Source organism: Anomaloglossus baeobatrachus, chromosome 3, assembly GCF_048569485.1.
Source record: "Anomaloglossus baeobatrachus isolate aAnoBae1 chromosome 3, aAnoBae1.hap1, whole genome shotgun sequence".
NCBI lineage: Eukaryota > Metazoa > Chordata > Amphibia > Anura > Aromobatidae > Anomaloglossus > Anomaloglossus baeobatrachus.
In genome coordinates this window covers 279,254,707-279,269,310 of record NC_134355.1, presented here as the reverse complement: position 1 = coordinate 279,269,310, position 14,604 = coordinate 279,254,707, and positions in this window count along the sequence as shown.

Here is a 14,604-nt window from a genome sequence, read left to right as displayed (position 1 = left end):
TATCAACAATTGAAAAAACTTTGTAGAATAATTTTTTCAAAAAGGAGCAAACAGTCCTAAGTATACAATATAAACTTTATTCAATATATACAATCACACAAGCATAAAAAGGTGTATACAGCAACAGAAATAGACTAGCAGCGTAATAATATTGCACATATACCCAATCCACTATGCAAAGTGACTAGTGCTGTACAAAAATGCAAGTTGTAATAAATTCCCATATAATGTCAGTATATTGGATTTTAAACCTAAACTAATTTCCAAACATGGAATAACTAGTAGGAGGCCCATAAATAATCTGGCAATTTTAAGGTCAGTATGTTACTGCATACAAAAATATATTAAAGTCACTGCATTAAAGGTCTGAATATCGTGCCATATAACCCAGTTGCAAATAAATGGTGGATTTATTACCCAATTGCATCCATAGATGGCGCTAAGGTCCAACTTATAAGTGGAACCGATACAGAATGTACTAAATAAATAGATCAATCAGCCGGCATCTGCAAACAACTCCCAAACGGGAGAGATTGTCATGTTTTGACAGACGCCGAACTGACAGAGTATGGGCACCAATCGACCATTCAAGAGCAAAAAGTTACCTGGGCATATTGTAGTGGAGAGCCGCCAGTCTCTTACCCCGACGTACGTTTCGCTACCCGCTTCAACGGGGGGCATCAAAAATTGGCCAATTCATGAGAGCCTGTTAGCTGCAGCAAGGCTTTTTTTTGATGGGCTCCTTACCTAATATCATGCCTTTCCCGGGCTAAAAGTTTGCAAATTTATGGGCGGGTAGGATCCAGCATTAGTAAAAAAAAAATAGCCTTAGGTTAACGAGAAGAGTACTCAGTCAGAAAACGAGGTAGTCACAGCCCTCCAATAGTTAATAGAAAACAAACCCAAAAAAAGTGACCAACACCTTCAAACAAAATAAAGCATGTGTGAACAGGCGCAAGCTGCTATGACTGCATAATACACAAATAAAAGAATACAGCAGCACTCTGTAAGCATCAAGATATATGTGAACATTGACCATATGAAGTTGAAATTGCATTACTGCTATATGAAATATACTTTTAAAAATTAAGGTACTTAGCGCATAAATTGGCAAATTCTTGAGAGCTCATCATCAGCCACAGCAAGGCGTCCTTCTTTGGCGGCAGCCTAACCTAATACCATTCCTAACTCAGGCTAAAAGCTTACCAATTTATTGGCAGGTAGTATCCAGCATTAATTAAAAAAATAGCCTTAGGCCCAGTGTCCACGCTGTGTAGTTTTGATGCGTATTTCCAGAAATCTGCAGCAAAATCTGCATGTCCATTGTGAAGTCAGCAAAGTCTATGAGAATTCAGAAGTGCTGAGTCCATGTTGTTTATTTTTCCCTTGTGTATTTCGTGCAGATTTAGTGCAGAAAAAAAAGAAATCTGCACCAAATACGCAAGGGAAAAATACTCAACGTGGGCATAGCACTTCTGAATTCTCATAGACTTTGCTGGCTTCACAATGAACATGCAGATTTTGCTGCAGATTTCTGAAAATCTGCGTCAAAACATGCATCAAAATACACAGCATGGGCACAGGGCCTTAGGATGATGAAAGGAGTGCTCAGTCAGGAAAGGAGATAGTCACAGCCCTCCGATACTGCTATCTCTCTCTCTCTCTCTCTCTCTCTCTCTCTCTCTCTCTCTATATATATATATATATATATATATATACATGTATATATATGTATATATATAATATATAAAAATAGCTGAGTGTATGTGTGTATGTATGTAAGTAAGTGTGTATGTATGTCCGCCAAAGGAATCCGCAGAATCCATTTACAATCACCAAATTTTGCACGGGTGCCTCATATGACTCAGGGAACGTCATAGACTATGTTTTGATGGGAAAATTTAACCCTGCGCTTTACAGATACTCTCCAAAAAACCTGCCTCAATTAAAGTCAAAGGAGCTGCGAGCTACATGTTATTAATAGGAGCTGTGAGTGGTTGCTATAGGAACAGAATAAACTGTTAGTATAAGAAGCTTATGTGTGAGGTAATAGGATGTCGGTGGGGAGATAGATAGAGACAGACAGAAAGATAGACAGACATAGACACAGACAGAGTTAGAGGCAGACAGAGAAAGAGACGGAGAGACAGAGACAGACAGACAGAGACAGACATGGAAAGAGACAGAGAAAGAGACAGACAGTCAAAGAGACAGACAGAGGCAGACAGACACAGACAGACAGAGAAAGAGACAGGGAAAGAATCAGAGACAGGGAAAGAGACAGAGACAGGGAAAGACAGACGGGGAAAGAGACAGATGGGGAAAGAGACAGATGGGGAAAGAGACTGACAGACTGACAGACACAGAGATCAATAGAGACAGACCGAGAGAGAGACACAGAGATAGAAAGAGACTGATACAGAGACAGAGAGATTGACACAGACAGACAGAGAGATAGATACAGACAGACAGAGAGATAGACACAGACAGACATGGATAGAGACAGACACACAGACAGACAAGGAAAGAGACAGAGACAGACACACTATATGGTAAAACTGATGTATCTGTAGGAAGCCTCAGGTCAGCATGAGTACGTAGATACCAACTTTTTTTATTTTTTCATTTTTTTTAGGTTTTTTTTTACATTTTTTATTTATTTTACTAGTACCCATAGGAGACTTTATGGATCCACTGTCTGATCGCTTGTGCATTTCTGTTGATGGAGCTGCACTGTTGCTTTAAGAGCCACCACTCTGTTGGCTCTTACAAGAACTATGTCATGATCAAATCAGGGGTGATCAAATTACCCCGAGCTACCTTGACAACTATCATCTCCTTGTGATCATGTCATGGAGCCTCGGATGGCGGTGGGGAACGACCGTGGCCATTTAAATTGCACTGTCAAATTTTGATCCACTCGCGCCTCTTAGCCCCACCTGTCTGCTGATCAAATCAGCAGACATGTGCGGGAATCACCGCATCAACTGGCGATGATTACCACGACACAACCAATGGTCTTGAACGGGTTAATGAACTTCCGATAATAATTAGCAAAACTTAAAAATCTCTGTAATGCTTTCAGGTTGACCTCATTCAAGGGCAGTGTACACCTTAATGGGGTCCATCCGAAATCTCGATGCTGAAATCAAGTGTCTTAAAAACTGAACCTGCTGTATGGCAAATTGATATTCCTCTCGATTAGCAAATAAATTATTTTCACGTAGAGACAGTAGAACTTGTCTGACATGCTGACAATACTCCTCCTGAGAAAGCCAGTGAATGAAAATATCATCCAGGTAAATTATCAATAATCTACCCAATAGAGGGCAAAAAATGTCATTTAAGAAATTTTGAAAGACTGCTGGCGCATTGGTTAACCCAAAGGCATTACCGAATTTTTAAAATGACCTTCACTTGTATTTAATGCAGTCTTCCATTCATCACCTTTATGAACATGAATATGGTTATATGCTCCTCATAAGTCAAGCTTCGAAAACCATTTAGCTCCAGATAAATTGGTTTAAAAAGTCAGATATAAGGGGCAAAGGATAAAGGATACTCACCGTGATTTTTTTGATCTTTCTAAAATCCAAACATGGACTGTAATACATTTAATCTGACCTGAAAGTCCCTGGCAGAACTGCCTATAAAGAACAGGGTCTCTTCTGCCCTGCATCTAAATTCTCAGCAATACTCCTCATCTCTACGATCTCCCTGAACCAACATATGGATTTTAGATGTGATATACCACCACTGAGTAGCAGGTATTTGTGAAGTGTAAAGGAAATTATACATGGTTTTCAAAATATTTTAATAATATAAATTGAATGTACTTTTGTACTCAACCCACTGCATCAAACCTTTGTATGGCCACCTTTACATGAAATTACTGCTGCAAGTATTTTTGGTATGCCTTTAACAGCTTTGCACATTTAAAAGCTGAAATTTTGCCCTATTTTCCTTTGCAAATTAGCTCTAGCATAGTGATATTGTATGTTTAGCATCTGGGAATAGCAATTTTCAAGTTTTGCGATAGAATCTCAATGAGATTTAGATTTTGGACTTTGACTTGGCTAATCAAAAACTTTAATATGCTTTGATCTAAACAATTCCTTTGTTGCTCTGGCAGTATGTCTAGAGTTGATACCCTACTGGAAGGTTACCTTCTGCTCCATTCTCAAGTATTTTACAGCCTGTAATAGGTTTTCTTCCAACATTGCCCTGTATTAGTCTCCATCCATCTTCCCATCAACTCTGACTAGCTTCTGTCCCTGCTGAAGAAAAGCATCTTCATAGCATGATACTTCCTTTACTCTGTTTGATGATGCGGATAGTGTTTTTTTGGTGATGTACAGTGTTAGATTTCTACCACACATAGTGTATTGCATTCAGTTCAAAAAGTTCTGCTTTGGTCTTATCTGCACCTTCTTCTACATGCTAGATGTGTCCCCAACAAGAACATTAGCAAATTGCAATTAGAACTTCTTGTGGCTTGCTTTCAAAAATGGATTTCTTCTTGGCACTCTTCCATATTGGCCAGATTTGTTGAGCAAATACTAGCTGTCCTGTGAACAGATTATCCCGTCTGGCATGTGGATCTCTGCAGCTCCTCAAGAGTGCCCATGGGCCTTTAGGTAGCTTCACTAATCAATGTTCTCCTTGTTTGGGATTTCAGTTTAGGTGCACAGCCATGTCTTGGTAGGTTTAGAGTAGTGCCATACTCCTATTTTTGGATGATAAATTGAACAGTGCTACGTGAGACGTTTACAGCTTGGGCCTTTTTTTATAACCTAACCTTGCATTACTGTTCTGCATAACTTGATCCCTGACCTGTCTGTAGTGCTTCTTGGTTTTCATGATGCTGTTTGATCCCTCATGTTCTCAAAGAAACCTCTGAGGTCTTCACAAAACAGCGGTAGTTATACGGAGAATAAATTACATACAGGTGGCCTCAACTTTACTAATTAGGGGACTTTTTGAGGCAAGTGGTTTTTTAGGATTTTATTTAGGGGTATCAGACCACAAGAGCTAAATACAAATACATGTCATAATTTTCAGATTTATATTTTTAAAATATTTAGAAAACCATGAATCCTTTCCTTTATACTCCACAAATGCTTGCTACTTTGCGTTGGTAAATCACATAAAATGCCAATATAATAGTTTGTGGATTTAACATGAAATAAAAATTGGAAAAGTTAAATCGGTATGAATACTTTATCAAGGTACTGTATATTGAATCTATAAACTTTCTGAATCATTGATCACTTAAAAGGGGAAAAAAGTCCTTCCGATATCATTATTTTTCCAATAAAATCCAAGTAAAGCATTTTCCTAAACTGTTCCTACATATCGGTAAGGTCTAGTAAATGTAATCTCTACATCGATTATGATTGTGAACTTACAATATTAAGTTTGCATATTCTGTCCACTCTTTAAGCTCCATTTATGAAACATTTACTTAAAATGCCTTTTTTTATAGTGTACTTAAGTGACTGGTTTGTACAGTCAACTCCTCCATGTTTGGTAATATAAATGGATTCATCCATTTGTTGAAATTATAATTAATGTAGAATTTTACAAAATTCGCAGGTCCGGCATATTCAAACAATTTCCAGTTGAAATACGGCAAATTGCAAAAAAAATTGCATGGCACCATTTTACACATTGTAGAACATTGCATTGCAACAGAAGACTCTTAATTTCAGTGCGAACTCACACATAATACTTTACACTTATAACATCACATGGTGTAGCGCAGCCAATCAGGAGTAACTTTCACAGCCCATATAAAGGCTATGAGCAGGGGATGCAGCAGCCATTTAAGGGTGTTTTACAATAATGAGATAATGTCAGAGCTCACTTATCAAACACTCTAATGATATTTAGTACAAGTGTAGAACTGATGAAGATAAGTCTAGTAGCCTGCGAATATTAGTTATTCAATTGATAAGTTACGATTGAGATAGCCGAGGTGCCAGCAGTCATGGCAAACTCTGTATTAAGGTATATCCAGCATTTGTCCTGTACATATGAATTACATATTTATTTTTGGTCATTCTTAATGCACTAGAAAGCACACATAAGCCACAGGAAAAAAAAAAAAAAAACATTGAAATCAATTAGAATAACCACTGGGCTTGATAGTCACAAGCAACTATACTGAGATTTTAATTTCTTGTGCAATCCTTTTTTTGAATGGTGGATAATTGTTTTTTTAAAAAATTCAAAAGAAAATTTACCAAAATTCCTACATATAAGTGTCACAAACCTTTTTTTACACATCTGTTTACCAAATCCTACATCTGCACGTGCCATACCAATATCATGATCATTTGTAAGTGCTGCTTTTTTTACATTTGCATGTCTTATTTTGCACACCTTTTACTTATACGTTCTGACAACTGTGCGTGCCAAATCTATATTATAACTTGTCGCCACATTTTGCTTTCTGTCTGAGTACCTACCTACTTAGCATTTCTTCTATAATTTTTTTGGGAACGGTTGCATACTTGAAGTTGAAAATACTGTCAAAAGTTCATTATAGTGCTGTACCAAATGTATGGTAAAATAAAAAGTGTCAGTGGCAATGGATGTGGTAGTGTAAAGGGAATCCAAAAACATGCCACAGCTGGGAATGTGGAAGTCACCAGTAGCAGCTTAAGGATGCAGACACACTAGCATATGGCATCCGATGCGACAGCACTGGATGCAATATGCTAATGACCCTCGGCTCAGGTTCTGCTGTGAGCGTGAGCCGAGTGTCATGCGACTGTGACCCGATCTTGGGATCGGGTCACAGCTGCAAAGATGAAGGCGGGCACTGCGGAGGAGAGGGAGCTGTTAAACGCCCCATCTCCTCCATTGTCAGCCTGTGCGTATATCGCACTACACTGGGATAACATCCGAGAGTAGTCCAATGTTTCTCTCACACCCATTCACTTGAATGAGTGCGAGTGACACGGCTCTCGCAGAAAATCGCAGCATGCTGCGATTTTTTTCCTCAGTCCGTTTAGGGCTGAGAAAAAAATCGCTGATGTGATCTGCAGCATTGTCTAACATGGGGCCGAGTGCAATGTGAGATTTTCTCGTATTACACTCGTCCGATTTATATGCTCGCGTGAGAGTACTCTTAGCACTGCCAACAACTCTGATACCAGCCGTCTAGACAGTAGTGCTACTAAAATAATGTTAAAATTAATCTCTTTTGCATGCAGAAAACATATTATGTTGAAGGAAGTAGTGAGTTTTAAGGAATTTATAGTTGATCACTCAAAGCAGTTACAGCAGGATGATGTTACCTCTGACAGTGACACCTTTCGATGTGGTGCGGCTGAGGGCAAGAGGTTGGCCGATGTTGTTTTTGTCAACCTTCAGTTACCCCCCCCTCCTTTGTCGTGTTCTTCAATGAAGATTTAAAATGTTATATTTATTGTTTCTGTTTTGTTATTAATAAATGGGGCTGCTGTGGCCTTTATATCCAATGTCACGCAGTATTTGTGTTTGTTCTAGATGAGAATCCTGGTGGGTGGGGGTTGGTTGGTTTATAGTAAGGCCTTTAGTCAGACATTGCGGAGTCATGACACCTTTTGAGTTTTAGTCAGTATTTTGCACCAAATGGTCTGCCTGATCATGTGACAGAGGGATTTTTTTCATACCTTTTTTAAACCTTAGAAGACATAAAAAACTTAGTGTGCTGTGTTATTAAGTGGGTGCTTGGTTACTACTGTGTTAGTAAAAAAGCTCGAAAGCGGTGGGATACAGACGAAGGAGACTTCAGAGTATTACACACATCTCCTTAGGGCAATTGGAGACTTTGTATTATTGCAAGCAGCTGTAAGTTGAACTTTTAGGAGAAAAAATGCCGGACCTTCAGAATCCAAATTATAACCATCATTACTTTGTATCAGGATATATATATATATATATATGCATATGGTACTATTTTGTGTATTACTCGTGTGTGCTTTAAGAGAAGAAATTCGCTTGGAATCGAAGTAGAATACTAAGTCAGACATAGCTGACATTTTTTTTGGAGAATTCTGACAGTGGAACTGGTGTGTGATGAAATATATCATATGTTCTTTTACATGCGCATTAAGTTATTTTTGTACAGTTGTGCTAACGATCTTAGTTGCATTGACAAAGTCTTGGCTCATGACTTGTCATATGCCCAAACATACTGTCCTCATGTGAACCTTGAGGAACAATTACAATTTTGTTTTGTTAAAATATGTTAGAGTGATGTCATATTACTATGAATGAATACATAGAACCATCAAAGTAGTTCAAGGATGACAAAAATATTTCCCCTAGACTACACTCAAATGTGCCTTTAATAATAGTAAATATTTAGTTAGCCACTTTAGTTAAAATTTAAATATCTAGGCTAATCACAATGATTTATTGCAAAACTTAGGGGGCATATGCACACCCAATCTTTGCTGTATAGTAAATTGCTTCTTTAAGCCAAATTACGGTATGTTGTTAATTTCTTCCCATTGTGCACTATTAATAAAATGTCTTCATGTATTATATGATATACATTATTCAATATGTATTCCTGTGTATTATTAGTTCTATGAAGCAGCTCAGCACTTAGGGCACTTACAGTTACATCTCAATAAATTAGAATATCATCAAAAAGTTAATTTATTTCAGTAATTCAATATGTAAACGCATATATTATATAGAGTCATTACAGAGTGATCTATTTCAAGTGTTTATTTCTGTTAAAGTTGATGATTATGGCTTAAAGCCAATTAAAACCCAAAAGTCATTATCTCAGAAAATTAGAATAATTACAACAAAACACCTTTAAAGGCTTCCTAAGTGTTTAAAATAGTCCCTTAGTCTGGTCCAGTAGGCTACACAATCATGGGAAAGACTGCTGATTTGACAGATGTCCAGAAGGCAGTAACTAACACACTCCACAAGGAGGGTAAGCCACAAAAAGTCATTGCTAAAGAAGCTGGTTGTTCACAGAGTGCTGTATCCATGCTTGTAATGACTTTATATAATATATGCGTTCCCCTTTTTGTATAGAATTACTGAAATAAATTAACTTTTTGATGATATTCTAATTTATTGAGATGCACCTGTATTATAGTGCCTACAACTGCTGACCAGCGAATGCCATGCATACAATGTCTACTTGTCAAATGACTGTTGACAAACTTTAATTTAGAGAGTCTGATACAAAGACTAACTTGTTTTAAGAGGTCTGATCTGGGATTTCATGATTCTCCTTCCCCATGGTTTCTATTTTAGTGACTGATAGTGTTTGAGGTATCTCGGTTTTAATTTTTTATCTCCCATATATTTCAATCTCCAAAAGAATTTGACAGTAGAAAAGCAACCAGTCAGCAAAACAGAGCATTGAAAAGCATGTCAATATGGACAGCAATGCAGAGAGAGAAGGCACTAAAGAAAGACTGAGTATAGCTATTCTCTCTTCTCCATCTAAATATTCATAGTAATTAGATAAGAACAGACCGTGACAGAGCGACTGGCTTGGGTGGGTGTTGGAAGATGGTGCCTAGAGTCTTTAAAATATTTTAAATTAGACCTCACCTCCAAACAGTTTTTTTTAGAACTTTCATTGTAATAATAATGCTGTATTGAGTTCTAGCAAATATACATTTTTACAGAGGATTAATATCTGGTTTGCTAAAAAAGGAAATATGTTTTTTCACATACACAGGGAAAAACATTCAATTTTTCCTATGTAAGGACTTAAAATATTATACTTAACATATTTATTATATTTAGCAATTTTGCCTCTCACAGCGTTTAGTCCTTAGTTTGGGACGATAATTGATATTTGAGCTTAATTAAGAGCATGATTAGAAGTGGGTGTTAAGTGTCATTTTAAATATAAATTGGAGACTAAATGTGTTTTTCAAGTGCTTGTGATGTGGTTAGAGTTGTCAGAATGTAAGCATTGCTTGGTTTGTGCTATGAAGATTTTGGAGAAGGAATAGAAGACCTGTGTTTTAGCTTCTTGTCTCAACAATCTAGAGCAATAGTGGCTACTGTGGATGTTAACAAAAACCACAGAAAGGGCTGCAGTAACATAAAATTGGATTGACATCTTGGCACTGGGATCTTCTTTGGCCAAAAAGAAAACAGAAGAACATGAAATGGACTTTATTGAGTGGATAATGTCTACAGAATAAATACCTGCTAGAGATGAGTGAATATTTTGAAACTCAAATTTGCGATCTTTGTGGACCTTTTAAAACAAAATTCAATTTCCAGCAATTCACAATACTGCAAAATTTCTAATTGCTTGGAAGAGTCATATGTACCTGTGCTGCTCATCATTATTTTCACTCCATATTTTATTTCATAGACTGTACAATATCTTAAAAAATAAATGGAATCGAAGTTATATTCTCTGGATTTTTTAATTAATAGTCCAAAGTAATACAACAATAAATCATTGTTTGTCAACTTACATGTTGCAATTTCAAAGAAGAAACAAAATAATCAAAATGTACAGCATAAAAGGCAGCCTCTAATTACAACTTGGTCGCACATTTTTTGGTATTGATGACAGTCTCCAAACGTTTCTTGTAGCCATCTATAAGCTTCTTGCACCTCTCAGCTGGTATTTTCTTCCCCTATTCCTTTGCAGTTTATTCAAGCTCTTGAATTTTTGCAGAACTCTTTTTCCAAATGGCAGATTTTAGCTCACCCCAAATATTTTTAGTTTGATTGAGGTCAGAACTAGTGTTGGGCAAACTCACAGATAGACGGGATAGGCAGGTCCAACCAGGATTAACAAAAAACAAACTGGTTCCGGGCTGGAATTGATCCTGGATATTTGGCCAGATGCCAGTCACCATATGAGTCTATGTGGACCAGAATCCAGAACTTTAAAATGCTTAACGAGTTTCCGGTGCGGCTCTAACACTACTTCTGGGCCTGCTCATGAGCCTTCACCTGTGACCCGACCTCAGATGACCTCATTAAACTTAGTGACCTTAATGAGGTTACTGAGTTCACAGACCTGCATCTCCTGGCAGAAAACCAATTTTTTTTTGCCAAAAGATACAGATTTTGTGCTGAAATTTTTACACTATATTCCTGCACCAAATGTACACCTCCTGGCAAAACAAATCACATCAATACTGCATCATAACGCATGCGGTTTTGATGTGATTTTTTTTATTATGAGGTGTAGATTGGGTGCAGGAATATGATGTAAAAATTTCAGCACCGTATGTGCATCTCTTGGAAAAAAAATACACAAAAACGGTTTTACCAACATTTCGGTGCAGTTTTCTGCCAGGAGGTGCAAATTTGGTGGTAAAATCTGGTAGAGATATTTCAGCACAAAATTTGTACCAACTGGCAGACAACCACCAGGAGAGTTACATCTCACTGAAGGGGCACTGGGTGACTCTGGTGTCTATGGGGGCAGGCGGGGTATGAGCTGCTCCACAAGACTTGAAATTCCCAAGGTTTACGGAACAAACCTATCTATCTACCACTTCCTCCATCTGCTTCTGCCTTCCCCACCACCTCTAGGTCCTCTACCTGTGCCCTCAACCTCTTCCTTAATGTGACCCGCTTTCCAAAAGTGCAGAGAGAATCCTCCCACCTCAGTATTGCGCAGACAGTGCTCACCACAATCAGGCAGTGTTGCACTTCAAATGCATTGGAGAACGCAGTCACACAGCTGTACAGTTGTGGACAGCTATCCAGGCCAAGTTTGAGCAATGGCTGTCTCCACTCAACCTAAACTCATGGACGGCTGTGTGCGATAACAGTGCAAACTGGTCACTATCCCAGCCACATGCTGCCACATATCCAAGGCACAGTCACTATGTGCTCAATTCTGCTATTTGAACCCCGCAGCTCATCAACTAGCATTGCTAGAGGTCTTTTGGCAGTTGATATGCAATGTGCTGACGTGGTGGAACTCCATTATGCACATGTTGCCATGACTGTGTCAGCAGCAACAAGCCCTGGTGCAGTATGTCATCATGGACAGCCTGGCCCTATGCAGTCTTGTTGTAGGGCAAATTACACTTGCTCAGTGGGCACAGCTGAAGGACCCCTGCACCATTCTGTACATTTTCAAAATCCCTACTAAGATAGCTAGCGCTGACAATGCCGTCATCAGCATCCCTAGTCCGGTCATCTACTTGCTGGTGAACACTTGGAATAGTCTGCTGGAGGAGGTGATAGTCCCAGAGGAAGAGGACAAAGCAGTGGAGTATGCTAAAGGAAGACCAATACCTCTAAGGTCTAGACTGTCATCACACAGGCAGGTGGCGTGGTACAGTAGAGTACAGAGATTGAGGGGGGCTCATAGTACCAGACAAACTGTTAGTGAAGGTGCAGGAACTGAGGAACAAATGGAGAAGGATAAGGTGGAAGAAGTGATGGGAGCGCAACAGTCAGGCGACGAATAAGATTTTAATCTCTCTGCTGTCCATAGATGGAGGGAGAGAACAGAGAAAGCAAGCTTGAGTGTTACCCCACCAGCAACACACCTTGGACTGGGACCTTACGTAAGTGTTCAACGCATGAGCGCCTTCTTGCTGCACTACCTGCAACATGATGTTTGTATTGCTATGATTAGAAATTGTGTTGACTGCTTGGTTGGCACTTTGTTAGATCCACGTTACAAGAGTAAATTTTGCCAGATGCCTCCCCACTGGATGCTGAAGTATCGAAACAAGCTTGTACACAATCTTACGAGTGGTTTTCCCCAAGGCAGCAATGAGGCACACAGTTTGCATCACTGTTCTAGACTTCCAACTAGTGTTGAGCCACCCCCCTAGCGTTTGAGTTCGGTTCGGTCATCGAACGGCGGCTTAGTTCGGCGAACGTTAGACGAACGTTCGACGAACACCTTTGAACCCCATTGAAAACAATGGAAGGCAAACAAAACCACATATATTCACATTATAGATGTACACATACAGTTAATAAATATTGCCCTTATACTTACAGGTCCCCGCGACGTGTCCTGCACTCTGTCTCCCGCCGCTTTTCCTTCCGATCATCGCTGCGTCCTCCTGGTAACCAGCACTAATGATAGGACCTTCCATGACGTCGTCATAGCATGTGACCAGTCACGTGTGTATTATCTCATTGGCTACAGACTGGTCACATGGCTAGACGTCATGCTAGGTCCTGTCAGTGCATCTCTCCGGTACACGGTGCTTGTTTGAGCATCTCTATGTACCGGCGAGATGCTTGGTCACGTGCTTGGCTCCCCGTTCCTGCATGTGGGCGCTCTTTAAAGAGTCAGCACACATGCAAGGACTGGATGCCACATCAGTGAATAACGGAGATCACCGTTGCTATAGTAACCTGCCTGTCAGATTACTATTTCAACGGTGGCAGCGGTGACGTCACCGCTTACAAACCGCAGCCTCTGCTCACTCACTGAGTGATTAGACTGCACGGGAGCAGCAGTGTCTTCCTCCCATGCAGTGCTGCCTGATGTAGCAGAGCTGCATGGGTTGAAGGAGAAAGAAGACCAGGATCATGGAGGGGTGAGAGGGAGTAATAAACATGGAGTCTCTAAGTGTGTCTGTGTATTTATTTCTATTAAAGTATTTTTTCTCTGTGTGGTGTCTTTTTTTAACCCTTTATTGGAGATTCTTAATGGCCTGGTCAAACTTGTCTGACATTAAGAATCTCTGACTTAATACTAGCTAGTAAAAACAAAGCTAGTATTAATCCCTTATTACCCAGCAAGCCACCCGTCACCAGGGCAGCTGGAAGAGTTGGATACAGTGCGAGATGATGGCGCTTCTATGAAAGCACCATTTTCTGGGGCGGCTGCGGACTAAAATTCGCAGCAGAGGGGCCCAGAAACCTCGGGCCAACCTGTGCTGCGGATTCCAATCCTCAGCTGCTTAGTTGTACCTGGCTGGACACAAAAATGGGGCGAAGCCCATGTCTTTTTTTTTTAATTATTTCATGAAATTAAGGAAATAATTAAAAAAAGGGCTTCCCAATATTTAAGCTCCCAGCCTGGTACAAATAAGCAATACCTGCCTGCTGTACCTGGCTAGCATTAAAATATATGACAAAGCCCACGTCATTTTTTTGGTGGGCAAAAAACTCCTGCATACAGTCCTGGATGGAGTATGCTGAGCCTTGTAGTTATGCAGCTGCTGTCTGCTCTCCTTCATACACTAGTGAATGGAGCATGCTGAGCTTTGTAGTTCTGCAGCTGCAGTCTGCTCTCCTGCATACACTAGTGAATGGAACATGCTTACCCTTGTAGTTCTGCTCCCCCTGTCTCTCCCTCCAGCATACAGTCCTGGATGCAGCATGCTGAGCCTTGTAGTTCTGCAGCTGCTGTCTGCTCTCCTGCATACACTAGTGGATGAAGTATGCTGAGCCTTGCAGTTCTGCTCCCCCTGCCTCTCCCTCCAGCATACAGTCCTGGATGGAGGATGCTGAGCCTTGTAGTTCTGCAGCTGTTGTCTGCTCTCCTTCATACACTAGTGAATGGAGCATGCTGAGCCTTGTAGTTCTGCAGCTGCAGTCTCCTCTCCTGCATACACTAGTGAATGGAGCATGCTGACCCTTGTAGTTCTGCTCCCCCTGTCTCTCCCTCCAGAATAC